Source organism: Colobus angolensis, unplaced genomic scaffold, assembly GCF_000951035.1.
Source record: "Colobus angolensis palliatus isolate OR3802 unplaced genomic scaffold, Cang.pa_1.0 Scaffold434, whole genome shotgun sequence".
NCBI classification, from domain to species: domain Eukaryota; kingdom Metazoa; phylum Chordata; class Mammalia; order Primates; family Cercopithecidae; genus Colobus; species Colobus angolensis.
In genome coordinates this window covers 2,757,481-2,775,764 of record NW_012117755.1, presented here as the reverse complement: position 1 = coordinate 2,775,764, position 18,284 = coordinate 2,757,481, and the positions used below count along the sequence as shown (strand labels likewise).

General features: G+C 35.6%; 1 protein-coding gene across 1 annotated transcript in view; it reads right to left on the bottom strand.

The window, feature by feature from the left end:
* DMD (dystrophin) overlaps positions 1–18,284 on the bottom strand; it is a 2,170,472-nt gene that overhangs the window by 426,746 nt on the left and 1,725,442 nt on the right. The window lies entirely within an intron of this gene.

Genomic DNA, 18,284 nt, shown 5'->3' with positions numbered 1-18,284 from the left:
AAAAATAAAAAAAAAAAATAAAAAAAAATCAATACCTATGTCTAAGTACTTCAGTATGTTAACAATCATCATATAATCACGCCCATGAGAGTATCATGTAATTAACATTGCACCATCATTACCCGTAGGCTGAAAAGGTGAGCAATAGCTACTCTTTAAATCCATTTAGAAATCATAGATGATTGTGTGGTAAATTCTATGTATTAACATAAAGTCAGATTCAAATCTTAAGGCTCGTAGAATAACATTTTCACAGCCATATGTTTAATAGCTGTAAAGAAAAGACAATTTTTTTTTACTGCTGAGAAATTTGATTACAGAGGGCTCTTATTTTAAGTATTGTCCTTCATTTAGAATCTTAAACTATATCATTGCATACGTCCTTTTGATTTTCAATGAGTACATATTTACATAAAATGTAGTCATTTCTCCCACTTCTTCATTGTTGAAATTGCCTTCGCCAACAGCCATGCAGTGTCAAGATGGGATCAGAATGTGTGGGAGCAGATATTTTTTCCAGTCACGCTTTGCTGACATATGCACTGTTCAAGAATTACCACTGAAACAATGTATGTGTCTGAGAAACATGTCGAAGAGCTGGCTGTTAATTCTTACCTATGCAAGAAGAAGAGAATATGAGAGTAAGAAGAACTTGGTTTGTTGAGACTCAACTTTGGCTAAATTGGAATCATTAAAGATTTAAAAAAAATGATGTCTGGGTTCACCCCAAAAGTCTGATATCATTGGTTTGGGGTACAGCTAGGGCATTTTTTTAAGCTTCCAAGATGATGCAAATGGTCATTAGTGTCATTTCCTTAGAGGTCACCTCTAACCTAACCACTTCACAGTAGTTAAATCTGGCTATGATCTGTACTAGCTGGTAGCTGGTTGGGAGAATCACTAGTACTGGGTTTTTGTACTTCTGCCCAGCCAGGCATTGATCATATTTTACATTAAGATTTGCATAAAAGAAGCAGGCCAGGCAGTGGCCTTATGTTCCTTTCCCCACACAAGGTCATATATAAAATATGTTATTATTTTACATTTTTCCCCCTCTAGCCTTTTCCCTGTAAGTATAAAATATGTTATCACTTTGATATAAATTAATCATTATTGACTACTCATTCACTCACTCTATTCTCTTATTCATTAATGCTTTAATTAAATATTTATTATGTAGTAGGTATACAGAAGCAAAAAAAGTACAAAAAGACCTCACAAAGCTTCAGATCTAGAGAGGAATACAAATTCATGGACAACTGAAATACCATATGGCAAAGGGTAAGACAAATGTACTGAAGTAGCACACTGAAGGTGCAGGAGATCTGGTTTTGGATGTTCAGGAATCTATTTATGAGGTGCTGTCTGAAAAGGGATTATCAACTAGCTAAGCAAAGGTGAGAGAGGCGAGACAGATTGTTCCCAGGAGAGGGAGCTACTTGATGGAGGGCCAGAAGAGAGAAACAAAGATATTTTATTTGATTGTAGAGTTCAGTAAAGAGGGATAAGGCTTGAGTGGTCACATGGAGTGAGAGCATGAAGGGCCATGTAAGTAGTGGAATGCTAGTAAAAGTCAAATAACTGGCTCTAGGGGATGGCAGTGGCACTAATTGTAGCATTTGCCAATTTCTGTGGTGTAAGTGCTCTCATAATAGCTGATTCCAAGCAACTAACTTGATGTCATTGAATGAAGAACTCAGTGGAAAAAGATACACATAATTGGCTCTTGGAATGTGTTAATTAGAAGATAAGTAGTTAGCAAGCAGAGCATGTGTGTACTAAACATAGATAGTGAGGGATAGAAGGACCAAAAGATACCCAATATTCATGAGGCACCTGGGTACTAAATATTCATAATATGTTAAATATACATGAGACCAAATATATAAGAGGCACTAAATATTCAAGATCAAATAAATATACATGAGCACTTAATGTTCACGAGGTCTTAATTCAGGCATCCATAGGTGATACCTATTCTACTGCCATAAGTCTTCTGCCTGAGAATTACATGGCTAGTCATCAGGCTATTTTGGCAAGTTACAGCTGTGGCCATGCATTCTTGTCTCTGTGTCTCTGATAAAGCACATGCCATTGAATCAGGCACCACCCATTTTGGACTCCCTTGTTGGGAAGTCAACTTCGGTCCTTGTAAGCACACCATAATTGGGGAAGGCTGATGCAATACAGAGTCAGACAAGACATATAATGTTGTGTACTGCAGAATTCAAGTACTCTAGTCTTCAAAGCCTGCTTATACTCTATTCTAAGTGTGTTAACTTAGCACATATCTTTCCCATTTGCTTCTCACTGTGATTTTAATAAACTCTGTGATTTAAGTATTTTAATTTGGTCTATGAGCCTTTCTGTTTCATGATTTGTATGGGGGGCCTGGTAGCATAGTTGAAGGCCATCATTGCATCAAAGTAATTCCCCAGATGACAGAGGAAGCTTATCATAGGTGAAATTTTAAAAGCTTTATGATAGGTGAAGTTCAAAAAAATAATAATAATTTAAATTTTTCAAGGGGAAAAACACCTCGGAGTTGATGAAGATCATTCATTGAATTTGTTTAATCATTTGCTACATTTTAAAGAATGAACTTGATTTCCTGTGAAGTGAAAAAAAGCAAAAAAAAAAAAATCTTGAAATGGATTGACTTCCGAAATGATTTGTGAGGCCACATCCAGAAAGGAATTGAGAAAAAGCCTATAAATATATGATCAAAGAAATGTTGAATTAAAAAAAAACCAAGCATCATATTCTGATGACACTTGCTCATTTTCACGCACTCATTCCAAAAATATTAAAAAACACAAGAGATGAATCATTTGATGACATTTGAAACAATGCAAAAATAAATTTAGATCTAAAGTGTCATTGAAAGACCTAACTAATTGGATTAGAAAGTTAATATTTAAATAAATAATATTCAGAAACAGATAGGATTATGCTCTGGCCTTTATTTCAATGTATATTATCAATAAATGCCACTGTAAAATTAAATATGCAATTTGGAGAAATTTAATTTAAGTTTCTGGGGATTTATGTACTGCCCATTTGTTTAAAGGCATTCTACGAGATACTGCAGGGGGCTACAAAGATGAAAAATACACTCTCAGGAGTTTACAGTCTAATTACAACGATGAAGAATGTTCTCCAAAGCTCTAAATACAATTTAGTACAAATAAAGTACAAATAAAAAGCTAAAGAGGTTTGAAGGAAGGAGAAACATAGCTGCATGGAGGATTGGGAACAGCTCATGGTTGTGGAGCTGCGAGAGACAGTCCTTCAATAATTAGGGTATTGGCAGGGAAAGAGCACAGAGAAAGCCAAGAAGGCCAAGGCCATTATGTGACACAGAACTTAGATGTGACCCTATAAAAGGCAAGACAGTGGCTCATGTGGCCTATAAACTCTTTTGAATAAAGATGCCCCAAACTTCAATGGGTAATTACTATGCTAGAAGCAAATTGTCTCAGTATCCTCTCGCCCCAAACATCATTATTAAATTGATCATTAGGCTTCCCAGGGCAACACTGGAAATAGAGTCATCTCCAGTTTGGGTATACAGACTTATGCACAACTGTCTGTTTTAACAAGGAATATGTGTCCTGTGACTAATTTGCCCATTTGTCTCCCCAACTACACTCTAGGCTCTAGAGGCCAAGGGTTTTATCATTTTCATCCTTACATCTAGCAATTAGTACATTGTTTAACCCTTAGCAAGCGCTCGATTAATGCTCATTGAATGAACCAACAAATGTATCAAGCAATAGTGTACCAAAATGTTTGCTCCAATCTGCTTATTAATAACTCAGTGTCTTGGTTGCCAAAGGAGAGGAAAGAGAAAGGGTAGAGTGTAGCAAAAGATGGGGAAATAAGATTCTAACTAGCACAATGAACAGATTTGAGTTTCATATGTACACATAAAATCGGCATAGACATGATACTCACATACAAATACAGATTGAAAAAAAAAAACCCATTGGGCTAAGAGGAATGGAGTTTCCACCATTCCCTGCTATATATCCCCTCTAGCTGGCCTTGGGTGACTTCTCCTCTCTTTCAAGGCTGCTTTAGCCATTTTAGAATGAAAATATTGCAGAATTGAAATGAGATAGGCATACGGTTTGATTTACTCTCTTAGATAAAGCCTGAATAATTTCGCTTACAACAATGACAGAAAATATTGGAAGATAACAAAGTGTCATATGAATTATCTGAGAAAGATAATATTAGGGTGGAATGAAGTGCTCTGAAGAGTGGCAATATATGAATAATACATATTATATGGAGAAACCCTTTTCTTTTTTGGTGAATACATGATTGAGTAGAATTTTACCTTGCTGGAAGGTAGAGTTTGTTCTTCTCTCTGTGCATATATATATGGAACTAGTCTCCACCTGAGAGCTTATGACCTCTTTCTCTCTCTTTGGTGTTGAATATGTGTGATACTGCAGTATTTCTCAAGCTGCGATGTGCGTGCAGATCCCTTGGGGATCGTCTTACAATGCAGATTCTGATTAAACAGTTCTAAAGTGGGGCCTGGGATTTCAAAATTCTAAAAAACTCCCAAGACATGTCGAGGCTTTAGTCACACTTTGTACAGCAAGGTGATACTCTTTCAAGAAATTGAAGGCCGGGCGTGGTGGCTCAAGCCTGTAATCCCAGCCCTTTGGGAGGCCGAGACGGGCAGATCACGAGGTCAGGAGATCGAGACCATCCTGGCTAACATGGTGAAACCCCGTCTCTACTAAAAAATACAAAAAACTAGCCGGGCGAGGTGGCAGGAGCCTGTAGTCCCAGCTACTCGGGAGGCTGAGGCAGGAGAATGGCGTAAACCTGGGAGGCGGAGCTTGCAGTGAGCTGAGATCCGGCCACTGCACTCCAGCCTGGGCGACAGAGCAGGACTCCATCTCAAAAAAAAAAAAAAGAAAGAAATTGAAGCAATTACTAACAAATAGGTCACATAAGTATGTAATTATAACAGAAGCGAATCTATGTGCACAAAAGAAAGAACTATGAAAGGAAAGAATTATGTCTGAGTTATATGTGTGTGTATATATGTGTATATATACTATATATATGTGTATACGTGTGTGCATATATATACTATATATGTACATGTATATGTGTGTATATATTTATGTGTACATATAATTGACATTATTACTGTGATAGAAAGCCCTCTCTTCTGCAAGCCAAATTATCTTTCACTTTGTTGCTTCTTGAATTCTTTTCTTCTTTCTTCTCCTACAATTGCATCTCCAGATCTCCTTGAAATGGTCAAGTAGAATGCCTATGGGCTATCTAACTATGTTGATGACAAGTTTGAATTCAATGACATTCAATGTATACCTAAGCAAAGCTGTCACACCACACTCAAGCCTGCCAAAAGAGTTTGTACAAATCTTTAAAATAATTTACAGGAGAGACAAAATTACCATATCATTCCCATCATCAGAAGAAATAATTCAAATTAAGAAAAATTAGAAATAAAAACGAAGAGATGACACTGAAAAATATCTCACCACTGGAAGATGCCTTTCATCTACAGTGATCTCCCTATAAAGCAAAGATACTTTTCAGCTATTATTCAGTGAGTTCACAGTTTCCTACGATATTGTGAATGTAATTCGTAGGCAATTTGCTCATGAAATCAGAATCTAGCCCTTCCTTTGTTGGGTTGCTGGCTCTCTGGATTCTTATATTCTTCTCTAGCTAGTGCCTCATTTCTCAAATTCCTTTCATGTCTTCATCTCCTTTCCTTATTTCCACCTCCCTAATTCTCAACTCACCCCAGTAAGACTTCTTGGCTCTGGCTCCACTGTAAATTCTTTGATTGCATCATCATGGACCTCTTACTTGAGGGTTAGGGCTCAGCGCCCCTAACCCTCACATTGTTTGAGGGTCAACTGTATAACACTTTCCCTAATTCCCAACTTACCACAATAAGACTTCCTGGCTGTGGTTCCACTGTAAATTGTTTGATGCATCATCACGAACCTCTTACTTGCTGAAACTCCAAGAAATAGTGTTCACACCTAGCTTATTCAGCTGCCTGGTAGTCCCTGACACTGCCAGCCACTTCCTTGTCTTTGAGACTTTCTCCTTGCTCAGCTTCCTAATCATTCTTCTCCTTTTTGGCCTGCCATTTTCTGGCCACACCTGCTTAGCTCCTACAGGAAACACTTCATAAGTGTTGTTTTCTGTTAGATATTCTGCGTGAGAAATCACACCCGTACTCTTGCATAGGTGGGAAATTCTTCAAATCTTAGGTGAGGAATCTTAGATGGCTTCTCTTCTCTTTCAAGGCTTGTGCATGCAGATCTTTTGGGGATCTTCTTACAATGCAGATTCTGATTCAACAGTTTTGAAGTGGGGCCTGGGATTTCAAAATGCCAATAAACCCCCAAGTTATGTCAAGGTTTCAATCATACTGTATAGCAAGGTTGACACTGTCTTTAAAGAATGATGCAATTACTAACAGATAGGACACATGAATCTCTAATTATTACAGAACTGAATCTATGAGCACTACAAAAGGAACTATGAAAGACATTATGTCTGAGTTATCATATCTTCAATGCAATCTTGGCTAAGGTAGTACCAAGATAAGCTCTTCCCAAAGCTGAATGGGCTTCACAATGATCAGGGTGGTAGAATTCAGTGGGCCCACAAACTCCTTTCAACTTATATTACGGATAGGGACATTTCAAAAGAGACACTCAGAACAGACAGTGCCGTGATCTGTAAGTGTTCACCAACATGTGCACACTTAAAACTTATACCCATTGGCTGGGCCCAGTATTTAGATTGGCAGCAAGACCAACCCCTCCTCTCCCTCCTCCTCCTCAGCCTACTTAACATGAAGATCATGAGAATGAAGACCTATGTGATGATCCACTTCCACTTAATTAATAGTAAATGTATTTTCTCTTCCTTATGATTTTCTTAGTAACATTGTATTTTCTCTAACTTACTTTATTGCAAGAATACAGTATATATTACATATAACATACAAAGTATACGCTAATCACTATGTTATCAGTATGGCTTCTGTCAACAGTTAGTAGTTAACAGTTAGTAGTTAACAGTTAGTTAGCCTATTAGTAGTTAGGTTTTGGGGGAGTGAAAAGTTCTACTTAGATTTTTCAATGTGTGGGGCTGAGCACCCCTAACCCTCACATTCTTTGAGGGTCAACTGTATAACACTTTCCAAAGGCTTCCTTTGCCCTGTTCTTAGACACAGCCCAGTGTGAATTTGTAGCAATCTTGTAATGAGCCATATACTGTCTAACAAGTTGGATGCTAATTTTACAAAACCTTTGATAAAAGGGATCAAAGTTCCTACTTCATAAGCTTGAGCAGCTGTAGCCTCAGGAACTTTCTCCAGATTGGGGGCAAAAATCCTATCTCCAGGAAGCCAAATTTGCAGCTCCCACACTCTCACAAAATCCCAGTTCACCTGAGGGACTGATGGGGAGTCAGTCATCATACTTCCTTCCCCTTTGGGCTGAAACTGAAAAAGCAAAAATAGGGTGGGAGGGTAGAAAGAACAGGAAGCGAGATACCCTGTTCATTGGAGAGGTCCTAAGGAAACCTGGCTGGAGTGAAAATCTGCTGTGCCTTAAGCACCACCCTTCCATCCTCAGTCCAATACACATCATATTACTCTGTCGTCCTCCTTCAACAGTGTTACTTACAGACTCAAGTTTACCATTAGTATATAATAGCTATAATATTTGTCCTTAAAATGCAGGCTAACTCAATGCTGCTGGGCATCAATCTAAATTTATTAAGGTAGGCACTGCTGTACTACGACTCTAATAATAATAATCAATAACTATCATTTATTGAATGGCCACATGGCAGGTACTATGCTTATCAGGGCTTCTCTGTCTGCTCAGCCCATATTTCTTTGTAAAATACAACATATTAAAACAACAGTATTTGGAGACAAAAATACATTCAATCCAACCACCTCATAATAAAATCAACATATTCAGTTTTCTATATTATCTTATAGTTCTTGTCCATATACATATTCAATGGTTATATATTTGTGGTAATATTTATATTCCACCTTTTCACTTTTTGTGCAACTTGATACATTATTTGTTCCTCTTTCATTCTCCTTTGAAAATTCAAGGTAACACATACTGATAACCTAGTATATATCTCTCCATTCCTCCTTCATGGTTATGTAATCTCATAAGATTAATTTTGTATTTTATTTTAAAAATGCAATATGTTTATTGAAACTTGTTTTGCTTTTTGAAAGATGTCATCACCATTCTTTCAGGACAGTAGACAAACTAGACTAAATAATAATTCATTCTGGGATGTCCAAATAATTCCATAATGTATTTAATAACTTCTACACTGAAGGGTATTTGCTTGATTTCTACTTTTTGACCATCATAGACAATGCTGAAATATACATCCTCTATATACAGCCTTTCATATTGGTACTTTTATTTCTGTAGCATTGATTCTCAGAAATGGAGTGACTGATCAAAAGGTAAGTGCATTTGAAATTTTCATAGATCATACCACATTTCTTTCCTCAAAGACCATAGCAATTTGTGTTTCACCTGCAATATCTGAGAGTGCTCTCCTCCATTAAAAATTATCATTCTTAATTTCTATCTGTTAGATAGACATGGCGTCTTATTTCTTTATTTTACTATCCCTTACTATTATGAGGGTAAGCATATTATCATAGTTTTATTTTTCTAGCTATCTGGATACCCTCTTCTGGGAATTGCATATTCCTATACTTTGACCAGTTTGTACTGGGTTGTCTTTTAAAAATATTAATTTAATTAATTAACAAATTGGTAGGAGATATTTGTATATTGGGGTATGCATCTCTTTATGTCACATATGTTGTGAATACATCTACTTTATTTGTTGTTTTCTTTTGACTTTGTCTTCTGTTATTCTAGGCAAGTTTTACCATGTTAACATATGTTCAACATTGCTTGAAGTAATATGGGAATTAAAAGAACACAAGACATAGTTTCTGTATTACAGAAGCTCTTATCTTTTCCTTATAGCTTTTGGGTTTTGTGTCTTGTTTAGAGAACGTCTTCCTCGTTCCAATAATTTTTGTTTTTACATTTAAAACTTTAATGCATTTGAAATGTATTCTTATATTGCACAAGCTAGGAGGCAATCTGTGTTTTCTAAGAGGAATTGCAAAGAGTGCTGGCACCATTTATTGAATAAAACACCTTTATTCCTTGAATTAAAATAACACATTTGCCATATAATGTTTCCAAAAACAATTTTTATTTATGTACTTATTATTATTATTATTTTTTGAGATGGAGTTTCGCTCTTGTTGCCCAGACTGGAGTACAATGGTGCGATCTTGGCTCACTGCAACCTCTACCTCCTCGGTTCAGGCGATTCTCCTGCCTCAGCCTCCCGAGTAGCTGGGATTACAGGCCAACATGCCCAGCTAATTTTTGAATTTTTAGTAGAGACAGGGTTTCACCAAGTTGGTCAGGCTGGTCTCGAACTCCTCAGGTGACCCACCCACCTCAGACTCCCAAAGTGCTGGGATTACAGGCGTGAGCCACCACGCCCGGCCTCCAAAAACAATCTGATCTGCTTCTGGACTCTCAATTTTGCTTCAGTGATCTACTTGCCTCGTTTTGTGCTAATACTATACCATTCGGATTACAGTAGCTTTACAGCAAGTTTAATATTGGATAAGGTAAGTCCCCTCCTTTATCATTAATGCAGAGACATTTATTATTTTTCATGCATTCCTGAGCTACTTGCAATTATTTATTATTTCATACGAACTTTAAAAGTCTCCCTTTCTCAATATATCTTGCCTTCAAGGCACTTGAAATTTACAGGGAATTTAAATTCCAAGATTTAAATAAAATCTTGATAAGGCTAAAATACTAGAAATCTATCTTATGAAACAGATACCAATATTAAGGTAAAACAATGAAAGTGAAAACCAATAAAATGTTCAGAGCACTGCTTAAATAGATTATGATACATCCACAAAATGGAACAATATGTAGCCATTAAACTAATGGTTAAGTTCTTTGTTATGGGTTGAATTCTGTCCAACTTTTCTCCAAATTTAAATGTTGAAGTCCTAACCTCTGGTACCTCAGAATGTGACCCTATTTGGAGATAGGGTCATTACAGAGATAATCAAGTTAAAATGCGGTCATTTGGTTGGGCCTGAATCCAATAAGACTCTGTCCTTAAAAAGGGAAGTTGGAGACAGACACATACACAGGGGGGCATGCCATGTGAAAATGAAGGCAGACATCTACAGGACAAGGAGCACCAAAGGTTGCCAACAAACCATCAGAAACTAGGGGAATGGAATGGAACAGATTCTCCTTCAGACCCCTCAGAAGGAACCAACCCTCCTGACACCTTGATCTCAGACTTCTACCCTCCACAACTGGAAGACAACAGACTTCTTTTGGTTAAGTCATCCAGTTTGTGGTATTTCACTATTGCAGTCATAGGAAACAAATACATTCTTTATGTACTGATACAAGAAAATGTCCAAGATGCATTGTTGAGAGAGAAGTATAATTCAGAAAAAAAGTGTGTATCGTATGTTACCATTAATGTAAAGATGCATAGATATAGAAAACAGACACATACACATATATATATACACATAAACTTACGCATATTTGTTTGAAATTCATAAATACCTCCTGAAGGATATACAAATAGCTGACAATACTGATTGGTGGTGGGTAGGGGAATTGAGTCAACAGTGTATAGAGGTAGGAAAAATAATTTTTATTGTATACATTTTTGTAAATTTTCATTTTTGAATCATAAAAATGATCACCTAGTGGAAAATAAGTAAAATTAAAAACAGTCAAATAAGATCCCCTAAATTCTCACCTTTAACTAACTTAATTCAATCAGATAAGTTGAACAGATCTTCTTTTGTACTTTGTATGTGGAAAGTTATATCAGACTGAAACATGTTAATACAGTATTTGCCTACAGACATAGATCTCTATCTTTCCCATTTACTCAGACAACAAGTTTCACCACGTTAATGTATGTTCAACATTGCTTGAAGTAATATGGGAATTAAAAGAACACGAGACATAGTTTCTGTATTACAGAAGCTCTTAACTGAATGTTGGAGAAACAAAGAAAGACTTAGGTGAAGCATGAAAGTAAATCACTTCAGTTTTTTGTGCCTGTTTTCTCAACAGTAAAATAACAAATGAGATAAATGACTGTTGAAGTCTTAAAATTTCTGAATTGTTTTGTTTTTTTTTTTGAAATTACACTCTTAGTTTGGGGATAATTGTATGTTCACAAGTAGTTGTGAGAAATAATACGGAGAGAACCAGTATACCCCTGACCCCATTTCCCTAAAGGTAAAATCTTGCAAAAATATAGTACAACATCCTAACCAGGATATTGACATTGACACAATCAAGGTAAAGAACAGTTCCAACACTACAAGGATGCCTCCTGTGTTGCCCTTTTGGAGTCACATCCATCTCTCTCTCTCTCTCTCTTTCCCCTGTTATCCCGGACTCCTTGCAATCACCAATCTGTTCTTCATTCTTTAATTCTGCCACTTCAAGACTGCTATATAAACGGAATCATGCAGTATGTAATCTTTTAAGATGATCTGTTTTTACTCAGCATAATTCCGTGGAGATTGATCTAAGTTGTTGCATGTATAAATATTTCATTCCATTTTATTGCTGAATAGTATTGCCTGGTATGTATGGATGTACCATGGTTTGGACAACCATTCATTGTTGACCGTCTGGGTTCTTTCCAGTTTTTGGCTATAATGAATAATGGTGGTATGAACATGTTTGTACAGGTTGTAAGATAAATGTCCAAGAGTGCAATTGCTGGGTAGTATGGTAGCTGCATGTTTAGTTTTATAGGAAATTGATAAACAGTTTGCTACAGTGGCTGTGCCATTTTACATTTCCACCAGCAATAAGTGAATGATCCATTTTCTCCACATCCTTGCTAGCGTCTGGTGTTGTAACTATTTTGTTTTAGTCATTCTGATAGATGTGTAGGAATATATTATAATTTTAACTTGCATTTCTCTAATGGCTAATGTTTTTGATGATCTTTTCATGCATCCATTTGCTATCTGTATATCCTCTTTGGTGAAATGTTTCTTGATGTGTCTCGCCCATTTCCTAATTGCATCATTTATTTCTTGTTTTACCTTGCAGTTTTGAGAGTTCTTCATATATTCTAGACATCCATCTTTTGGACATATGGCTTGAAAATATTTTCTATCAGTCTGTAGCTTGTCTTTTCATCCTCTTCACAGGTCTTTTGCAGTGCAAGTTTTAAATTTTGATGGGGTCCAATTGATTTTGTGTGTGTGTGTATATCATGCTTTCAATGCCAATTCTAGCCCTGGAGCCTGAAGATTTTCTCATTTTTCCCTAAATTTTTATAATTTTATGTTTTACATATAAGTCCATGATCTATTTTGAATTAAGTTTTTATGAGGTGTGAGATTTAGGTTGAAATACTTTTCTTTTCCACCCTAGGGATGTCCAATTTCTGCAGTACCATTTGTCGAAAAGGCGAGCTTTCTCTACTGAATTGCTTTTGCAACTTTATCAAAAAGCCATTCGGCACATTTGCATGGGTCTGTTTACGGGTTCTCTATTCTGTTTCTTTTGGTCTATGAGACTATCCCTCCAGCAACATTACACTGTATTGATAGCCTTACTATATTGTTAGCCATAATATTGGGTAGAGAGGTTACTCCCACTTTATTTACCTTTTCAAAAAACTGTTTTAGTTATCCTATGGCCTGTGACTTTTCTTACAGATTTTAGAGTATGCTTGTCTATGTGTACAAAAATCTTTGATAAGATTTTGATAAAAACTAAACTAAACCTTTAGATTGATTTTAGCAGAATTGATATATTTGCTATGCTGACTCTTCCAGTCTATAAACATGCCATATAATCTACTTATTTAGGTTGTCATTAATGTCTTTCATCAGCCTTTTATAATTTTCTACATATCGATCCCGTACATGTATGTTAGATTTATACCCATGTATTTCATTTTTGGGTAAGCAATTATAAATGGTGTTGTGTTTTTAATTTCACTTTTCACACCTTCATTTCCAATATAGACAATCCCTAAGTTATGATGTCTTGCCTTATGATTTTTTGACTTTATGATGGGTTTATCTAAATGTAACCCCATCAGAAGATGAGGAGTATCTGTGTATAAAAACGTGACTAGCTTTGGTGTGTTGTTCTCGTAGTTTTGGATCTTGTTAACCTCTCTTCTCAGCTCTATGAGCATTTTTGGTTATTTTTGCTTTTGCTTTTGTAGAATTTTTGATATTTTCTACGTATACAGTCATTTCGTCTGCAAATAGGAATAATTTTATTTTATACTTTTCAATATGCATGCTTTATTGCTTTTCCTTGCTTTATTGTAGTGTCTGGAACTTCCAGAACTATGTTAAAAAAGAGCAGTGAAATTGGGCATCCTTCCCTCACTAGCAATCATGGGGGAAACATTAAGCCTTCCATTATTAAAATTATGCTATTAATTGTAGGTTTCTGTAGATACCCTTTATTAACATGTGGAAGTTATCCTCTATTCCCAGTTTTCTGATAGTTTTCATCATGAATGGATGCTGGATGCTGTCAGATGCTTCTGCATCAATCGATATAATCATACGATTTTTTCTTCTTTAGTTTGTTGATATGGTAGATTACACTAATTAATTTTCAAATGTTGAGCCAGCCTTCAATACTAAATCCCATTTAGTTACGGTATGACACTCTTTTTTAAACTTTGATGCATACTATTTAATATTTTGTTGATGATTTTTATCTCCAGGCTCATTTACTGATTTTAGACCTTTCCTGTTTTCTAACTAAATAATTTAATGCTATACATTTTATTCTCAATACTGCTTTAACTACATCTCACTTTTTATTTTTTGCCAGAGAAAAAGACTAGATTATTCACAGCAAAGCAGTAGTGAAAGAACCAAGATTTTACTGAGCCAGTTCCCTAAGCCCCAGTTCCCACAGAGCAATCCCAAAGAAGTTCAGGAGATACCTGTACACACAGTGGATTGCGTCACAGGAGAGAAACCCTGAGCTTAAGGAAGCTTAATCTTTAAAAATAGACAACACATATGCTTGCCCTTCGCTTTAGAATCTCACTCACGTTGATGTTTTATTTCCATTTTATTTAGTTCTTCGTGTTTAAAAAATTTTTCTTTGCAAACTCCTCTTTGACCTGGGGAAAATTATTTAAAGGTGTGCTGCTTCATTTCCAAGTGTTTTGAGGTTTTTCTTTTGTCTTTCTCTTACGGATTTCTAGCTTGGTTTCATTATGTTCTGGGAACATATGAGTTGAATTCTCTAAATTTGCTGAAGTTGTTTGGAGTCCAGAATATGGTTTATATCAGTGAATGTTCCATGAGAGCTTTAAAATAATATGTATTCTGCTACTGTTGGGAGGAGTGCTTCAATTAGAACCTATTAGTTGATGGTGTTGTTCAGTTCTCTTTATCCTTGCTTATTTTCCATTTAGTAGTTCTATCAACGGAAGAGAGAGGAGTGTTGAAGTCCCTAACTAGAAATATGGATTTGTCTGTTTCTTTTTTCAGCACTACTAGTTTTTGCTTCATGTATTCTGAAGCTCTGTTGTTAGGTGCAAACACATTTAGGATTATTATGTCTTCCCAGTGAATTGACACTTAATCTTTATGTAATGTCCCTGTTTGTCACTAGTAATTTTCTTTGCAATGAAGCCTACTTTATCTGATATTAACATCACTGCTGCTGCTTTCTTTTGATTAGTTGTTGCATACTGTAACGTTTTCTATTCTTTTAATTTTAACTTACCTATGTTGTATTTGAAATAAACTTCTTTTAGACGGCATATTGTGTGATCAGCTTTTATCAATCCACTTGGCTAAATCTCTTTTAATTGGTATATTTAGACCATTTGCATGTATGGTAATTATGGATCTATTAGGGCTTCAATCTGACAACTTATTATTTGGTTTCTGTTTGTTTTCTTTATTTCTCATTCTTCTGTTTCTTTTTTCTTACCTTCTTGTGGGTTATTTGAACATTTCTTAAGATTCCATCAAAATTTATTTATAGTATTTTCTTAATGTATCACTTTGTATAGTTTTTTAGTGGTCTTGATAGGCATTACAATATGCATTAACATTGCAATCTACTGGAATTGACTTCAGGTAAAGTGTAGAAGACCTCTTACTTCCACTTAGGTATGTCTTCTTTTAAAACATAACTGTCTTAAGTATTTTCTCTACATACATTGAGAACTACATCAGGCGGTGTTAAAATTTTCACTTCAAACTTGTGATAAATAGAATAGTCTATTATTTTACTCTTACTTTTACCCATTCTACTATTTTCTTTTCTTTCTGAAATGCCAAGACTCCATTTGTTATAATTTCCATTCTGTTTAGAGAATGTCTTTTCGTCATTCTTTAAGAGCAGATTTGCTAGCAAGAAATTCTTTGTTTTCCTTAATCTGAGAATGTCTTTTTCCCTTTAATTCCTTAGGAAAACTTTAGGAGTTATCTGATTACCTAAGGGTCTGTACCTTAGACTTTGGTTAGGCTATTCTGCAATTCTGTACGTTTAAAAGTCAATTTGTGGAGGGCTGATGGTGATACAAATGATTCTTGTTCACTAGATGCCAGTAAAATTTTCTCATGGAGTGCAATAGATTCCTGCCCTACAGATAGTGATCAGTATTGTATCTGTTATAAAATTCATATCAGCATTCTGGATTGTTATATATGTGTACATATATATATATATATATGTGCCAATTCTTCAGACTCTCCTTTGAACCAACTGTAACTAACATCTTACTAATTCCTTCATCAGTTAATGATCTAATAAAATGTTTTACACATATTCATTTTATATTTTTATGGGAGTCACAATTTTGTTTCTTTAGAAAAGTAGCCTTATATAAAATACAAATATAAAATGACCCATTAATTCATTATTTTACTTACAAAAGGTACCTATGTATCTGAAAGTTTTCTAAGTGCCTGACACACAACTTCTAATGATAACTCTTCTGTACTCATGATAGATTTATCTAAACATTTAAACAAACATTGATACGACACTATTAACAAAACTACAGACTTTATTCAGATTTCACCAGTTTTTCCACTCATGCCACTTTCCTGTTTCAGGATCCGATCCAGAATCTCCCACTGCATTTGGTCATTGGGTCTTTTTGGTCTCCTCTAGTCTGTGACAATCTCTCAGTTTCTTCTTGTTCTTCATGACCTTGATACTTTTGAATAGGACTAGTCAGGTATATTGTAGAAGTCTCTTAAGATTTGACTGAAGTATTCCCCCTAGTAGAGGAAGTTACGGGTTTTGGGGAAGAATACCAGAGAGAGAACATGTCCTGTTCATGACATCATATCACAGGAGACGTGATATCAATATTATCACTGGTGATGTTATACTTGACTACTTAGTTAACTTGGTGCCTGCCTGGTTTCTTTCCATTGTTATTCCTACTTTTCCATATTCTATTATCTGGAAGTAAGTTACAGCGTTCATGGAGGGGGTTAGGGGAGGATTAAGCTCTACATCCCAGGAAAGGAGTATCTACGTATATTAGTAAGAATTGTTCTATAAGGGAAAATTTTCTCTCAAACATGCTTTTTTAGTAAGCAGAGAAAACACATTATTATCTGAGTGGTTGCTATACGGCTAATCTCATTTATCTTCTTTTCTAAATTCATAAACTGGCTGTTTTTCCCTTTTCAGGCCAGTATAACTTAATAGGATTATTTATCTTGTGTTATCATTAATTTATTTGTTTAGATGACAAAGATTCCTTTTGGTAGGTTCTGGCACTCAAGACTAATAGGTTTTTCCATATATTTCTATGGCTACAAATTGTACCAGCATACTGGGAAGGAAAATGAGCTGACAGTATATGTGTCACTTTGAATCACTGGGTATCCTACAGGGAATATTGAGTTACTTAAGCTTCAAAGAAAGATGTGACAATGGCTAACCATATTTTAGATTTGGATTTTTAATATTCTCACAGCCTGGCTGGGCCATCAATTTTTAATGCTGTTTTTCTCTTAAGTTCTTCAACAATTTCTCTGGGCAAGTTTGTTTCAAATGCAAGACTAATTTTAAGCTTGATTAAAATGTTAAACAGACTGTCATGCCATTTGTATTATCCTTTATGAAAAAATCGATACTTTAACAGACTTCCTTAGTAAACTATTTTGAGAAACTCAATAGCATTGTTAAATAAAGCAGAACTTCCCAACAGATTCCAATATTTTATATGTATTCTCTGACAAAAGGGTAAAATAAGACGCAATGAGTTACATGACAAAGGATTTAAAGGTGTGTGTGTGTATGTGTAGAAAACAGCTTTTAAACATTACAATATTCTGAGGTAAGGGTGGAAATTCACCTCAGAGAATTTTTAATTGTCTGAGACCTGATGCCTCAAATTTAGCATGTTATTCATCTACTGTTATAACATTACCATGTTCTATTATGATATTTTTAAAATATTGTAATTTTAAAAAATCTGCCTCCCCTACTAGATTGTGAGCTCTGACTTCAAAGACTGTGTCTTATTCCTACTTCTTTCCTCGGTATGGAGCATCACACCTGGTGCACAGTCACACTAGCCATATTTCATGTGCTCAATAGCCATATGCTATAGTACGGCACAGCACAGATATAAAATATCTTCATCAGTATAGAGATTTCACATCACAGTCCTGGTTTAGAGCAGGATGTCTGAAACTTGGCACTACTGACATATTGGACCAAATAATTCTTTGTTGTAGGGGGCTGTCTTGTGCATTGCAACATGTTGAGCAGCATCATCCTTGATCTCTTGCCACTTGATGACAGCAGTATCCCCGCCCCCAATGTGACAACCAAGAATGTCTTGAGATGTTGTCAAATGTTCTCTGGGGATGAAATTATATCAGGTTAAGGACTGTTGACTTAGATAACTACTCCCTGAACTAGAGTCCTGGAAACCTTTAGGTGGCCAAGACTTATTCTAAAGAATTGCTGAACATCAAAAAGCTTATCCACCATGATCAAGTGGGCTTCATCCCTGGGATGCAAGGCTGGTTCAACATTCGCAAATCAATAAACATAATCCAGCATATAAACAGAACCAAAGACAAGAACCACATGATTATCTCAATAGATGCAGAAAAGGCTTTTGACAAAATT